Here is a 13,131-nt window from a genome sequence, read left to right as displayed (position 1 = left end):
CCAACTTACAACTTTGTGGCAAAATACATCACGTAGGGATATGTAAGCTAATGCTCATTAAGCCAGTATAGGTACTAAAAGCCATACAGCGCTGTGCTCCATCCTGCTAAGTTAATCATGCTGAAAAGCAGAATACCTTGGTCCTCAGGTGTGCTGCCATTTGCCTATACCAGTTCAGCACCTGAATTAGTACAAACACCTACTCAGGAATGCATTTTGCCTTATAGAATGTACTCTTAATTCCATGCTTAAGAGGGAGAAAGACTGAGATCCTATATAAGCTTCATTACTGCTTATGTTTAAAGTTTCAGCTACTTAATTGAGACCCTGGAGACCAGCTGTGGAAAGTGAATTGGTAGAGCTCTGGAGCATGTCACTAGTATCACACAGCTGTGCACTGCATTGCACAGGGTGTGCTGTGCAGCTCCAATGCACAGGCAGGATGGGCTTCCACCATACAAGGACTGTGAGGAGTAGAGGGGGTGATAAAAATGCTGCTGGTAATGGTGGCAGAGCAAGGACTCGTAGTGATGTCTGCATTCCCAAATCTTCAAGAGCTGGACAGGTTGGAAGAAGCTCTTCCCTATTCTATTTGGCACTTCTCACAGGTCTAAAGCAAACTGGCATGTTTTTTATTTTAAGAGATGCAGACTATTTCCTTGACTCCTTACTCCGGAGTCTGGGTGGCTCACTCCTCCTTTTGTAGCCACTGGATTTTCTGATATGAATGTCCTTCATTAGTGTCTCAGAAAATACCAATTTTTAAATGGTAATCCCAAATGCTTGACGTCAGTTTGTATTTATGCTTTAGTCAATTTAGGAGCTAAAGACCCTTAAGTATCTGGTGATGCTGTTTGTTTATACTGTTGTGTGGCATGCTGTCCTGCTTTAATGCTATAGTGCATTTTTCACTTTTCACTGAAGGATCTTTTAAGTGCTTTTCACAAACTAGTGAAATAATTCTTACTTCTGAAGAATTAGTGAAGTAGGTCAGAATTAACCCCAAACAGCACTGACCAGGAGCTGATGAAAATATTCTGACACAGCACTGATGGAGCTGATGAAAATGTCCTGACAGTTCCCAGATGGTCATTTCAGTCCTGGGACAGGGAGTTTTAACACTTGACCTGTTAACCAAGTTTCCAAATTTGAGGAGTGAGTTAATAAAGTACCAAGAAAGTTGGGAAATTGGGAAAGTGCTACCTGGTTTCCACCATCTACAGCAGTCCCAGAAATGATCACATTGTTCTTTCTGCCCAAGTTAAAGCCAGTACATGAAGGGACTGTCGGAGCCGATAGGCAGCCTGATTCTATCTTGTATAAAATAGGACTGATTTCCCTCTGTCTGTTACATAATCCCATCTCCATCAGTAGAGTACTTTTGGGTAAATATTGCTAGGGACAACAAGCTATGTTAAAGGCTAAACTGAGGTGACCATCTGCTCTACCAGCTTGTGTTGTTGCAGTTACTGCAGAGCTTACCTATTATGCTGTTTCTGTTGTCAGACCTCTCATCTGATACTGTAGCCCTTCTTATCGCTCCTCTTTCTCTGTCATCTCCTTTGGGGTATTCTGTCCTTCTCCATGCTTTACCCCCACTGGAAACCCATGCTGCAATGACAGGTATCCTAAGCCTCCTATCTGAACCCCATCTTAGGCAATTCTAACACAAATGCTGTGTTAAATGTTTGCTGATGAGCTGTATCTTCCATTGAAGCCCACAACAGCTGCAGTTGTCGGTGCTTTGGAAGGCAGAAAACATTTTACACACTTGCCTCCAGGCACAAGTATAGCAGCAAGTTTGCCATTACTGTTCAGTGCATTTGCTGTACCTTCCAGACCATGTCTAAGGCAAACATCTCATACTATCCTGCTTCATCTTTAAAAGAAAGGGAGTTACCACTTGGGGATCTTCTGGTGTCTTTGCTAGGGTTTGGCTTCCACTCTGTATGCACTCTGTTATTGCTAATGAGAGCAGCCTGTCAAAGCCACCCCATCCACTCCTCTTCCTCAGCTAAAGCACCGAAAGTACTCCCTCCCACCCAGGCTGCAATGCTGATCTTAGACGTCCTGTTCTGCTGCTGCTCCATCTGTTGGCCATTGATACCTATCTGCTGTCTCTAATCTCAGCCATGTTGCAAATTCTCCAGGCCAGGCCTTGCTTTTTGGTTGTCACATTGATGTGAGCATGTCCCCAACAGGATCTGTAATTGCTATGATATCATAGTAAGCATTAAAAAAAGTTTCTTGAAATTTTCAAGGATAAGAGTAAACATCCCAGCTCTGTTCCACTAATAAAACAGCTTGGCCAAAATGTCCGAGTGGCACCTCTGTTGTCCATTTCCATCCAGCCTTGTCTGCCAGCGTCATGCAGAAAGGCAAATTGCTGCCAATGACTTCAGCATGCCAGGAATGCCAGTAGAGTGGAGCATAGTGGCAAACTTGGAGTCTCCTCCCTGAGACTCCTCTTCAGATGACACACAGGTGTCCACACTAGCCAGATGATGGCATGCTCTAGCAAAAAAGATTTTTAATGTTATTGGATGATCAGCTGGCTCTTCATAAGAGGCTGATTGGAGTTAGCCTGGTAATGATAATGATATTTTGGTTGACAAGTGTGATGGCAAAGCACAGCCGCCCTTTGATCTCGCAGTAAATGTAGCACGGTGCTCCGCAGTGTGCTTATCGTGGGGCTTTGTGCAGCATGACTGCTGAAAGTAGCACAAACACCTCCAAACGCCAGCATAGGCTGCAGTTGTCCTGGCCACTCTGGGCAAGAGTGAGGCATGCACCCAGCATGAAGCTTGTGGTGAAAGTGGTGTTGCCACTATACTGTCCCAGCAAGGCTGCCTGTGACCTTACAGCTGCTGGCAAAGCCAGCAGTAAGCCTGGCCTTGGCTGCTGTCATGTATGGTTTATTAAACCCTATTTCTCTGCTTTAACTTCTATTGCCCTTCCTGTCCTTCCTCTCTGCCTCACCAGCTGCCTTCTGGCAAGGCCTTATTGTCTGTTAGGGCCTCGGTGTTCATCTCAATTTCCTAGTTTAGATCTGGTGACTTAATCTTTGCCACTTGATACTTTTTTCTTGACTGGGGCTTCCCAGCACAGTTATCTCCAGCTCTTTATTGTCTCTTTCTCACAGCCACTCTGTTGTCTCTCCTCCTCCTTGGGAATCCCTGTTCAGCTCAGCTGTGTCCCCCATCTGGGCACACACATTGAGTTACACAGCTTTTACTGCCATCTCCTCTCCATGTCTCAGACCTCTGCCTCCCTCTTAGCTTGCCATGATCTCTCTAGACCAGCATTTTTCTCAGCTCCTCTGGCATCTCTTCCTGAATGAGTTACCAACAACTCAAACTGCCATAGCCTCGCTGGATTTCCGGTCCCATTTGGCTTCTCATGTTTCCTGCTTTTTTCCCTGGCAGACATATAACAAGTGGGAGAGGCAGAGACATCTTTGACCTTGTCTTCTGCTCTTCCATCTTTGCCTGGCCTTTATGTCTTACCACCTTGTCCCTGTCCCCTTGAGGTCTCCCTGCTGGACTGGTGCTGGTGTTCTGTATACGTGTTTCACATTACTCCTCCCATACACAAGATGTTTTCTTCAGCTGACCTGCTAGAATGTGCCCTTTTCCCATGACAGTCTGTCTTGCCAACCCTACAAAACCCAGCAAATTAAATCATCTGCGTATCTATTTCACATATTTATGAGCAAGATACTAATCCCTGCATAGTGAAAGGGTCATATGTACATAAGGGGAAATGAGGACACCAGCAGTAAAGGGAAGGGGGGGGGAAGACTGAGAGCAAGGTCAGGATAGATTTCAAGGAGATGAGTTTACAATGTTGAAAAAAATATAGGAAACTGAAACAAGAGCAGATCAGAGTATCGTTGGCAAGCCACACTGATGTTATTTCCTTGCTAGTTCTGTATTTAAGCACTCACTTTTTCCTGCTCCCTGCACCTGTGTCTTTAGAGCAGAGACCAAATCTTCCAACTGGCTCAGAAAAATGTATAAAGAAAAAACAGGATACACCCTTTTCTCTGTGTCTTCTGTGAAAAGAGACGCCTCTCCTTCCCTTTCACTCCCAGTGGGAAAGCTGATCTGTCAGACCGATCCATTTGCCAAGGCAGCCCTCCCAGGCCTCCTTGCTGAATGCCACTGTGTGAGTAGGAAAGCTCTTTCTGACTTCCTCAGCACAGCTCATGTGCCATACGGGTCCCAGTGGGCAAAGGATTCGCACGTGATGCCACTACAGTGACCTCCTGAAATGGCTCCATTTCCCATCTGTTGTGTGCTATTACCTTCCCATGACACAAAAGCATGTGAAATGTCTGTCAGATACCAAAGAAATCTCTCAGGCTGCAGCTGTGATAAAATATCCCTCCTTAAAGCAATAGAGAGAGATCCTTTTGTTCGCAAGAGCTTCTTTCAGATTAGGCTGGGATATTTTATTGTCCTGTAAAGGATTCTGCAATGAGTGAGCTGGAGATTTGGCAGTTGCATCCCTGTCGTATTTTAACACAACACAGACAGCAGATGCTCCAAGAAGATTATATTTCTTCATGTGCATTGGGTCTCCAGGGAGATTACACATTCAGGGTCAAGGGCTTTAGGGGGCCAGCCCTACAGCCCTGCAGGAGGATTTTTCTGTTACCAGCAAAAACTATCTGTAAAGCGCAGGGCATTCTGCCAAGCCTTCTATATGGAGTCAGCAGGAAATGCTGCTCCCAAGAGAGATTTTACCTACAGCTATGTCAGGGATAGCTTTTATTATAATAATAGCAGTTGATCAAATATCCCCATTACCACCACACCTTGCAGGCCGAGTATCGGGGCTAAGCCTAAACAGAGGAGCAGCAGTCACTCATTGAACTGTTAAAAGGTTTCTTGTGTATGGAAAAACTGTCTGCCTCTGTAAAGACAGGCAGAAATGGGCCCTTCGTCACAGTATGGTGTTTTTGAAATGCAGATATCTTGGCCAATGAAATCATCAGCTGGCTAGCTCAGAAGACCATGCAAGGGAGACAATTATGTCCAAAGATGCAACAAAAGCCTCCATGGGGTTCTCACTGTACACACTGACAAGACAGAGATATTTTAACGAGGCTTTACAAAGAAGCTGCCTCTTCCTACTCCCAATCTCATGTGACAGTTAATTTATCTGCTCTGTATATTGTAGGATTAAGTCTGAGCAAGCCCTGCTAACATAGGAATTTCCACAGGATTTAGCAATCCAAACCTTGACACCAACCCCTCTAAAATCCAGTCCTGAGAATATTTGTAACTATCAGTACAATTCAAGTGCAGATACAGGCACTCCAGAGTGCCAGCTCGCAGCCAAAGTGCTCAGGAGCCTCTGGCACCAGCCTGGCCCTGCACATGCAGGGGTACTCACCCAGGTTCCAGCAAATGCTGAAGGTGGACTATCCCAACAGGGAGTGCTTGTGCAGCCCAGCCGTCTGCAAGACAAAAGCATACAGACATGGGCCTTCCCACAACTGGTTACTCAAAAAGAGGAAAACATGGTGTCCTCAGTCCGGACTAATTTCTCCATTGTTCTGTGTTTCATGCAGTCACTCATAGCTTGCAGGCTGAGTGTAAAATGCTACTAAATCACAAATGGAATGTTTTGTGCTCACTGAATGGTGAAATGAGTAACAGCACTGGATGAGAAGCAAAGGGAACATAGACCTCATTACTAAATCCTGCCTCAGACAAAGCTGCTTCAAATTTTCATGAGTGTTTTCCTAAGGAAAAAACATTAACCAAGGATGCCAGGATTTACTTCAAGTGCTGAAACTTGCACAAGGAGCTGGTTTTAACAGGTGCTCTCTAGAGCCCACAGAGCCATTTGAGGCATCGGTATGGCTTTGTAGTGCTGCTGGCCTACAAACATGAATTGCCCCATATGTTCCCCCAACCCTCATGCACAGCGTTTAATGGTGCCAGAAACGGTAAATGTCAGGAGGTGTTTCTGCTGTGGAATGTAGAAACTATGGTTAGATAAAGAAGTGATCACAAGAGAGGCTTCATATATATAAAAGAGCCCTTAAATAAATGTCACAACTATCCCTGATTTTTCTCTTTACCCTGCATTCAGCTGCCATGTGCTATAGTCCCCTTGCAGGGGAATAAATCTAGTAATGAAAAAGGATGGTTCAGGATGCCTGTCAGAATGTGTTTTCCTGGCACCTAGCCCACCCCTTTGCTAGGGATCAGCAGTACTGCAGTAGTCAGCCTCAGCAGACAGAGGGGTCAGGACATCCCTGTGACATCTCCTAGAGGAACAGGAGGTCTGTGCTAATTCTCTGAGCTTCCTCTGTCAGCAAACCAGATACAAAAGCCACATTTGGCCATGACATCTGATCTAGACTTAATCTTTTTCAGGCTCAGGAGTAAATGAGTTTCTGAGGGGTATGCCTGTTATTGAGAAACAATGTAATAATAAATTTCATTTTACCAAGTCATCAGTCCTCCTGCCTTGGTGTACATGAACAAAGTCTTGCTCCTCTTGGATTTCCTCCACACTTTTGTGGCTGAAGTGGTGGCAGCAATTTCCTTTTTGCTCCACATTTTAAATGGGCAGAAGGAAGTAGAGGCACTTGTAAGCAGGGGACGTTAGCAGTGGGGAGGAGAGACTGAGAGAATTCATGCCCGTCCCAAATTACTTTTTCCGTTTCTTTTAAAATATGTAGTTTTGAAGTTATGTGTTGACTTCAATTGTTGACAGTCTGGGTGAAAAGAGCTGGTGTGTTACTCTAGGCATGTTTGGCAGAGAGGAAGGCAAGCTATCCAGTTAAGATGAGCAGCTAACCCACAACAAAGCTTAATCTCCAGCCAAAAGCTTAATCCAACAGAAATGAAACGTCTACCCATCTTGGGTACTCTGGGATGGAGACAGAGGTCTTGGCTTATGGGTGGCTCCAGAACTGTTCTTCGTCTTCTAACTTTTCCCAGAAGACAAAGCAGAGCATGTGCACTTGCTCCGTGGTTTAGGTAGGAGACTATGGTGTGGGGTGGCAGATGCCAGGCTCTCAGAATTGGAGCTACAAAACCTCAGAGTGAACCATACGTAGATCTAGTACAAATCTTGCCCTTCTGCTATTTCTGGCTTTTCTCTCCCAGAGTCTTTTTTCATTATTCCAGGAATAAGAGTGTGTATACTGCTTTTTGACTCATTTCTGACCTCTCCTGCTTTTTACAATTCCAGTCTTGGTTTATAATAGAGAATTGAAAGCCCAAAGATTTTCTTCACATTTGACATTCATTCATACTCCCAGCTTCTTTTTTCCCCTTGTCAGATTAAAGGCAGAGAGAAAGAAACAACCAAAACTATGTGTTTATGGTCTGTATTTTTAATACCCAAACCTCTGTTCTTATTCTTGCTTTGCGAAGCTTTATTAATTTCACTGACCTTATTGTAACCATTGTTACATTGTTACCAATGTAACAAGGAACTCAACTGATATATTGAAAGAGTATTTGTTTTAAACATGACATTGAGTGTTAAGACAAACAGGTCTCATGCTCATCTGCCCATTTCCGAGCCCTGATGACTTGTCTGTATTCCTGATCTTATCATTCAAGCCCAGATATTTGACAAGTGACCAGAGATTAGAGTGACTCAAGTTTTACCAGGCTGGGACATCTCTATCCTGATTTTCTTCAGATGACTCCAGTTAGAAATATGTCAGCTGTGCAATACCTGGGCTGAAAGTATTTCAAGCTGGAAGCCCTAAAATCAAGCCAGCTCATATCAGAGGCTTTTAAAAGTCATTTGGACTTTGTATATGAGTTGGTGAGTCCCTGCTGTGAGGTCATGGAAACATGCAGTTCCCAGTAGAAGCCAAATGAGAGCCAGTTGAATCAAACCTTTGGTACTATACAGCTACTGAGTCACACAGCCCAGGATGCAGCTGTCCCTCCTGATGCCATGACAGCACACCTATGATAAAAGTCAGTGATGAGTGCAGGATGGCTCTATCTTCTGTCAATCTCAGTGGCACCTTTACTTATGGTGCATTTTATTTTGCAATAAATGGGAGTGTTCTCATTTCATGTTCTTTCCCTCTTGGGTGTGAAAACTCCTGAGGTTTGGGAAAATATTCCTGCAATGACTGAATTGGATTGGACTCTGATGCTTCATGCAGATTTATAAGCCTATATCCTAAAGACCACTGAAACAGAAGTTTGGTTGTCAGACAATTAACAGGACCCTGGTTCAGCAAAACAGCTAATCATGCATTCAGCTTCTTGCTGTACAAATGTCCTATTTTACTTCAATTAAGTATAGGATTAATTTCCTGCATAGCTAATTTAATATAATTTGCTGTAGTGATTTATTTAAAAAATAGATATGGCTCTGTGAAATCAATTTGTCATGGGCAGTCAACTAAGGGTAAGGATAATGTGGTCATAGCTATGGCATGATGCCCAAACAGTGAATAACAAACACGCTTGCCTTAATACTCTCTCTAGTAATTAAGTTTGTAGTAGTGCAGTCTTGGGGTGATATTTGAATATATTATTGCTGTGTAGATAAGAAGCACCATGCTTCAAGATAAAAAATAATCACCACAGAATTAACTTGATCTCTTCTTTCCTCTGGGGTTAAATTCTTCTATAATTATCCACTAGGATATCTCTTCCATCTGTTCACCAACACTGCTAAGACACAGGACACTGGGTCTGTGGTTTGATCTTGTTTGAGACTGCTGAGTTCCTTATAGGTGGTGTGTAAGACCGAGTAACATTCAATTGCAGGGCATGAAGATGTCCCATTCTTTTGGGGGCAAGCAGAAAACTCTAAGGCACAAACGCCGTTGGAGTGGAGACCTTTCCCTGCTTTCTCTGCCCACGTTTGGTGGTTTCTTCTGTCTTCCAGGCCACTCAGCCACCTCTGGAAACAGTTTAGCAACATCTTCTGGGGAGGATGATGAGGATGTCTGGAGCAGTTTCTTTTGCAGTCCCAGCCATAGGGATCTCATCCATTGCTTTAAAAATTAGTAGAATGAAAAGCATGCAACAGCCAAAGGCCCCAGACTGAAACAATTTAAGGAATGAAATGTTCCAGGCTTTGTTTGCTTGCTGGTTTGTGTGTTTGTTGTTTGAAATAAGAGCTATTGGGCTCAGTTCAGCTGCTGGGTTATCAGGGTGATTAATCTGTAGCATCACAAAATGAAAACTCCTTTTCCCACATTTCTGGCAACTGCATAGAGATGAATGTCTGGGATCTACCCTTCTCTGCTGGTGTTGTCCAGGCAAAAAAAGCTCAACTCAGTAAAGTTTTATGACAAGGTAACCACCTAGCTGATCAAGGGAAGCCAGTTGATGCAATCTTTTTGGACTTCAGTAAGGCTTTCAATACTGTCTCTCAGAGAATCCTTCTGGACAAAGTGTCCAGCCCATGGCTGGATAAACACATCATGTGGTGGGTGAGCAATGGGCTCGTGGGTCAAGCACAAAGGGTAATAGTGAATGGGGTGACATCAGACTGGTGACCTGTCACTAGTGGGGTTCCACAGGGCTCCATCTTAGGGCCTGTGCTCTTCAACATCTTCATAAATGACTTGGACACAGAACTGGAAGGGATACTAAGCAAGTTTGCAGACAACACAAAACTGGGAGGAACTGTTGAATCCCTCGAAGGCAGGGAGGCCCTGCAGAGGGACCTCAGCAAATTAGAGGACTGGGCAATCACCAACCATATCATGTTCAACAACAGGAAGTGCCAGATTCTGCACCTGGGATGTGGCAACCCTGGATATATGGACAGACTGGGCAATGAGATCCTGGAAAGCAGTGCCATCGAAAGGGACCTGGGGGCCCTGGTCGTTGGCATGTTGAATATGAGTCAGCAGTGCCCTGGCAGCCAGGAGGGCCAACCATGTCCTGGGGGGCATCAGGCAAAGCATCGCCAGCTGGTGGAGGGAGGGGATTGTCCTGCTCTGCTCTGCACTGGTGTGGCCTTACCTTGAATGTTGTGTGCAGTTTTGGGCACCACAATGTAAGAAAGATATTAAGCTCTTAGAGAGCCCTCCAAAGGAGGGCAATGAAGATGGTGAAGGGCCTTGAGGGGAAGCCATGTGAGGAGTGGCTGAGGTCACTTGGTCTGTTCATTCTGGAGAAGAGGAGACTGAGGAGAGACCTCATTGCAGTCTACAACTTCCTTGTGAAGGGAAGAGGAGGGGCAGGCACTGATCTCTGTGGTGACCAGTGACAGGACCTGAGGGAATGGCCTGAAGTTATGTCAGGGGAGGTTTAGGTTGGATATTAGAAAGAGGTTCTTCATGCAGAGGGTGGTTGGGCACTGAAACAGGCTCCTCAGGGAAGTGGTCACAGCACCAAGCCTGACAGAGTTCAGGAAGTGTTTGCACAATACTCTTGGGCACATGGTGTGACTCTTGGGGATGGTCCTGTGCAGGGCTAAGGGTTAGACTCAATGATCCTTGTGGGTCCCTTCCAACTTGTCAGATTCTGTGATTCTGTGAAAGTCCACTGGCTTCCATTGTCTCTTTTCTCCACTGAAGAATTCTGCATATAGAGCAAGGGCTGTACCTGAAAGCAGCAGATGTCCTACCCTAACTGCTAAAACCAGCCACTGTCAGTGCTAATTTCATGGTGTTTGACTCAGAGTGTGATGACAAGGAGTACACAGTGCACTTTCACTACTGGTCACTGGATTTTTCTAGTCTAGTTGCAGCTTCTCAGTAGAGGCTGGCTGCTGTAAAGCATCACAGGGTGACATGCTGGATGCGCATGTCCCCAGAGAACTGGTCTGATCAAAGGGCTGAGCTACTGTTTGCTTCCATAGCTGGTCACAATGAAACAGATCTGCTTCACAGGACAAAAGTCTAAAACTTTAGGTCCAGTTTCTGAGTAATAGAGTATGGTGCAGTTTTTCCATGCTTCAGAAACAAAAAGCTGCAGTGGGGAACCTAAGGATTACCTCAGTCAGATATAACCTGCTTTGTGCAATGCTCCTAAAGGCCTGCTACTGTGATATTTGTCGCTTTTTGGTCTATCTCAGCATCACAGGGAAAGCTGCAGGAAATTCTGTGCCAAGAGTGGCAGGGCCTGATGATTGCAGAGAGCGCTACTGGGACAATTGCAGCAACCTCAGTAAATGGAAACTCAAGACAAGGCAGCAGAAAAGAGTAAGGCACCGTCGAAACAGTGGTAAAAACAACTCCACATAGATTATTAGGTTGCTGCTGTACCAGTTCATGGGCTTCTCATCTAACAGAAACTTAATGGGAAATATAAAAAGCCCAAAGACTTGAATGACTCCTGCTGTTGCTCTAACAAGAAAAAGCTAAATGAAGTAGGAAGCTGATCTTGGAAGGTAATCTTCTTAGATGAGTACAGGCTAAAAGTGGAATAATCCCTGAAGTCTCATTTCGTTTGTAGTAGTTTGGACCGAAAGCAAATGCAGCTGAATTTTTCAAAGCTATAGTGTGCAGGTGGGTCTGCCCTTCTGCCTGCAATAGCAGTGAATGTGGCTAGTCTCCTTTTCTGTAAAAAGGGTAGGAGGTACAGACGCTCCCTTTCAAAAAAATTCTACATTGCTGCTGAATATTTCTGAAATAGTTTTGGGGGTGATGAATAATTCTGGATTCAGAGGAGGATGCGTGAAGAGGCAGAAAACAGAGAAATGTCTTCTGCCTGTCCTGAGAAAAAAAATATTCTTTTTTCTGGGTGTAAAGGTGTGTGGTGAGACAGGTCTTCACTAATACCTGAGGGGATTCATTATAATTGGGTTTTCCTCCTGAGCAGGAGGAAAAAGGTTAATTTTCTGAGAGAAGCATTTATCTGGTCCATCGACTGTTCAGAGGACTGGGGGAGGGGGATAATAAGACAGAATAAAAAGATGGTCTACTTTTTCACAGGTCTGTTGTTCTTGATTTGTTTATTATAGCTGATGATGACAGCAGGGTTCTGCTGAACAGCTTGTAGAAACAACAGAAAGATGGTTTCCCTTCCCTCCATCCCACCCCTGAAACAGATGTGGCTGGCAAAATCTCAAGCTGAAGGAGCTTTGCTAAAGCTGTGTTCGTATGGACAGCATGGAATATAAACCATTTTTAACCAGGGTGCAGGCCTCCTTATGAGATCCTTTGAATTTCTTTTTTTGAGATGGAGGAACCTCAAAGGATTGGAAGTAAATCTCCAACTCCCTTGGGGAGACAGCAATGGAGAGTATACTTCATTGGAGGTTCCTTTGTGTATTGTCATTGAGCAACCTCTTGGGACCTTAATCCCAGGAAAGCAGGGACTGATCTATAACTGTTTTCCAATCTCAGGAGCTCATGAGTAATTTTTTTTCTAATAAAGAATGTAGTAGGCATCACATAGATAACCCCAAGGAATAAGAATATATTAGACTAATTAGACACTAGTCAGCAAGCATAAGGTGGGGAATTGCTCTGAATATCTGGATTACCCTTGTGAGTCAGAATTGTTATATTCTCAGCTATATTCTCTTAAAGTAAACTCTTTTGGGGAGACACTTTCACGGGGTAGGGGAACATTGCTAATTTTAAGGCAAGAATTGATAGCTGGAAAATAGTAATAAACCTGAGGATTGCAGTCAGTATCAGCGAGCTGATATTGTGTTAGTAATTATATGAATCACCTGAAATGTTCCAGAATGCAAACTATTATCTGAAAATGCCCACAAAAGGCTGTCTTGGGTTTGAGGAAGAAACTTTTCCATGGATTCTGTTCCAGAAAGCAAAAATCTTGCCATTATCTTTTCAATTCTAGACTTGCAGAATTCCTAACTGCTGAGTATTTATTTGGGTAAAAACTGATAAGTATTTCATCATGCGCCCTTCAAATCAGACTCGGTCCCTTTTTGCTTGCTCCTTAGAAAGCTAATCACCATTCCCTTTTTTATTTTAATTGGTGTGCTTGATGTTAGATCACTCTGTTTTTATGAGACTTAGCTTGTTGGTGCTGTTATGCTTCGCCTTTCTGTATGTCTTTCTCCAGTGTTGCCAGTTTAAATGACCTTCTTAAATTAATGTGGTGAAACTCAGTTCTTACAAAGTAATTATATCTTAGCTTTTTAATCCCTTCTTATTATAAGTTCCAGAAGCAGCAAAAGGCTTAGACTAGAGCAGTT

This window comes from Neopelma chrysocephalum, unplaced genomic scaffold (assembly GCF_003984885.1).
Source record: "Neopelma chrysocephalum unplaced genomic scaffold, ASM398488v2 Primary Assembly neopelma1_24, whole genome shotgun sequence".
NCBI classification, from domain to species: Eukaryota; Metazoa; Chordata; class Aves; order Passeriformes; family Pipridae; genus Neopelma; species Neopelma chrysocephalum.
The sequence above is the reverse complement of the archived record's forward strand: the minus strand, read 5'-3'. Positions refer to the sequence as shown.